At 33.6% G+C, this 3,945-nt stretch overlaps 1 long non-coding RNA gene across 1 annotated transcript; it reads left to right on the forward strand.

Annotated features, from left to right (window-relative positions):
- LOC109327930 lies at positions 459-1,132 on the forward strand. The gene is made up of 3 exons (XR_002105370.1): positions 459-567; positions 660-975; positions 1,060-1,132. It is a non-coding gene; the product is annotated as an uncharacterized LOC109327930 (long non-coding RNA).

Raw genomic sequence — 3,945 nt, forward strand, 5'->3', positions numbered from 1 at the left:
TCTACTTTTATAATGCTTGAGAGTGCAATCAATTATTGATGTGTCTTTACTAGTTTTAGTTTGCATGATACAAATTATATTTGGTGTCTATCAGAAGATGAGTGGAGTAGAGCTGAAATAATATGTGACTTTTTGAAACCATTTACAATATTACAAAGTTGATATCTGGTGTCTCTTACCCCAAATCAAATTTGTATTTGGGGGAAATATGAACTATAGATTTTATTTTGAACTCTATATTGACAAATGAAGATTTGGTGATTCAACAAATGGCTCGTAATATGAAAGCCAAATTTGAAAAGTATTAGAGTGGCTATACTATAGTATTGGCATTTGGTGCTATTCTTGATCCATCTAAAAACATAATTTTGTGGAATGTTTATATGAAGAAGTAGATCCATTTTATATGGAGAATATGACAAATACCAAATTAATTTGTATAGACTTTATGATGATTATGTCATCAAGAATGATCAATCCAATGAGAGTCTTTCACAAGTGCAAGCTTCATCTTCATTAGGAGGAGGAAAATTAAAGAAGTTTCGAATACCCTTATACCAAGCCCATGTAAGATAATTTTTTAAATTTTGTATAACTATTTCATTTTCCATTCTTCTTATGCATGTATAGTTTAATAAATTTAGCTATTTGTTTTGTAGTTTGAACAACATAAGAACACAAAGGGAATGACCTCTCGTGGAAAAAGTGAACTTTATATTTATTTAGAAGCAGACTGAGAACAAATTCCACAAAATGTATGTTTTGATGTTTTATCTTATCGGAAGGATCAAAGTCGTGCATGTCCTACTCTTTCAAAGATGGCTTGTGATGTATTAAGCATTCCAATAACTATAGTTGCATCGGAATCTGCTTTTAGCATTGGTGCACAAGTTTTGAACAAGTATAGAAGTTCTTTAAATGATGAAACAGTTCAAGCTCTCTTGTGCACACATAGTTGGTTACATGGTTTTATCGGTAAGTTTTTTTTTAAGTTCAATTTTTCCTATACACTTTAAACTAATCATTCAATTTTATTAACATAATTAATTTTTATTGTAGAATATGATAATGAAGAAGATGATGATGAGCGATATGTCATTGATATTGAAGACGTAAAGCTTTCTTATGGAGGTTTAGAATCAATTCTTCAATGAGAAGAAGAATGTTGATTTTGTTGAATCTATGTGTTCTCTATTTTCCAGTACTTTGTCGTTACTATGAAATTAATATTTTGACAAAAGTGTAATGATTTAATATTTGACAATTATATTATTATGATTTAGCAATTCCAGACCTTTCAAGCATTTTAGTAGAATATGCAACAAAAAAGTTACAATTGTTTACTTTATTATAATTTTTTGTGTGTAAATACTAAATAGGATGTAAAATTTAACTTATTTAACTTTTTTAATATAAAATAATTCGGGTTGGCTCGCCACAACCCACAACCCGCTTTGGGAGGGTTTGGGCCTCAATTTAAGAAACATAAAATGTAATTGGGCTTTTTAGCCCGACACATTTTAGCCCGAATCAAAAGCGGGATAGCCCGAACCCGTTCGGGTAGCCTGTTTTGACAGGTCTACTCCATAGTGAGAAACTACATATGTCCATCTATGGAAGTTAGAGAGTAAGGATCCTAAATGTCTACATGTATCTTGTGAAAGCAATGTTTAGATTGAGTGTTGCTTATAGGAAAAGTAAGTTTCTTTTGCTTGGCTAAATGAAAACATCTCATATATGTGCTTTATTGCAAGTAACAAAAGGAAATTTCTTCCTAATTTCATTCATACAAGTATAGGAGGCATGTGTCAATCTTAAGTGCCTTAAGTTGCTTGAATCATGCACTGAGTTTATAAAATAAGTGTATTGTTTATTGGTGTGTTTGCTGGTCTTGAGCACATATAATCCTTTGGGGATTCTAGTTGTACAAATCATTCTCAGGGTGTCATTCTCCTTGATATTGAAACAAGATGCCTCAAAAGAAAGCACACAAGAGGAATTAGTGGTCAGTTTGGTTATGGAGAAGAGGTTGTAGGAAAACGTAGGTAAATACAAGACTCCATGTATGGTTATTGTTTTAGTGATAGGTACTTCTCCAACAATTATGGCTAGTACCTCAATGTCAATGGGACACTTGACTCTAATATGCTTTATGTTATAGTGATTAGAGAAGTTTGACAATGAACAACTAACATGATTTCTGACACCGCTATCTAAACTCCATGAAATTTATTAATAAATAAGTTTAGGAGTACCTTCAAAACTTTCATTTCGAGTTATTGAAGTTGCATATAGGATCTTGTTAGTGTTCCCTTCAGTCTATGTCTCTATGTTGGATTATTTTAACAGAGAAACCAATTTATGATATTGTTCATGACTTAGCCCAAAGAATGAATCATCTTGCTTCGTGTCATGTGATTCATGTCCCTTTATAGTCATGGAGGATTTTACTTGCTCACTTCTTGTTGAATGGAAATTTGTAGGGAACATATATAGCTTGTAACATGTGTCAATAGTGTGTCCATTTCCTTTGCAATGAGTGCAAAACATACCTCATGTCCCTGTTCTGTTTCAATTCCCTCTATTTTGATAACATTGTGGATTTCCTCTACTAAAAGATCATCTTCCCCCATTACTTCTTCTTGGTTGTCCACCTCTTCTCCAACTACTTCTTATGGCCAATGCTTTCACCTCAACATCATGGCACATATTTGACTTTCTTGTTGTACTACCAGTGAGAAGACCTTGCTTATTTTAGGTAATAGTTCCAGCAATCTTTGATCTAGCTACTGCATAGGCTTCATTCAACCCTCTAAGAAACCTAATTACCTTGTCTTAAACTCTCTTTTTCTCTACATCAGTAAGTGCATTGTAGTTACACTTCATCTCACAAACACATCTGGGCAGTGGTTTAAAATTCTCCAATTTGTCCCATAATATCTTCAACTCAGTGAAGCAGTTTGTCACATTTAGCTCCCCATGCTTGAAATAGGCTATGAACTTTTACAACTCAGCAATTCTAAACACGTTTCCTTGAGAAAACATTTCCCTAAGTTTCTCCCAAATCTCATTTACATTATCGATTCAGATGATGCTTTGGGAAATGGAAGAGGAAACAGATCTTGATATCCAAGATATTGTTAGGTATCAGTGGATAGAACACACCTAGAAGGGGGGTTGAATAGGTGTCGCGGTTAACAATTAACGCTTTTTGCACCGAAGCTCTATTCTGGAAAAAGGCCAAGTTAATCGATAACTACTTTGTCTTAATCGATTAATTCAGAGAAAACAACAAGTTGCAAAGTGGCTTATTGCTCAGCCACTCACAGATAATCATATACAGATACATAAAATATACTTGAACAGAATTAAACTCAATATGGCAATATTACAGTATCTAAAATTATCAGCTACAATTAGGCAATTATTACAACTTGAAAATAAAGAGATTAAGGATAGAAAGAGCCTACAACAAGGAATTTTATCCTGGTTCGTTTGCGGGTCCACTTGCCAACTACATCCAGGCCTCCCCTTCTGATCTCGGGAGATTTTCTTCACTAATATTGAAATGAATGTAATTTTACATGCACACTTCCAATAAACAAACTTAAATGCTCTCTTCTTGAATCCAAGAACCTAATTTCTCGGTGTGACTCACCTAATCGCCTAAGAAAACCTTTCTTATGATCTATCCCCAGCCAAGAAATGTTCTAAACTCAAGACCTCTAAGTCTTGGTGAAGACTCACTACGTCTCTTTCGTGGTACGACACCAAGAAACGATTTCCCTTATTACAACACTATAAACAGTACAAAAAACACAGTATTATCAAGCATAATGTTGCTCAAAATATCACAATTAAATCTCAGCTAAAAACCCTATACAAGACTCACAAGTAAGCATGAATATGTATGAGTTAATTGATGTGCGAAAACAGAGAATTTCT

This window comes from Lupinus angustifolius, chromosome LG15 (assembly GCF_001865875.1).
Source record: "Lupinus angustifolius cultivar Tanjil chromosome LG15, LupAngTanjil_v1.0, whole genome shotgun sequence".
Classification (NCBI taxonomy): domain Eukaryota; kingdom Viridiplantae; phylum Streptophyta; class Magnoliopsida; order Fabales; family Fabaceae; genus Lupinus; species Lupinus angustifolius.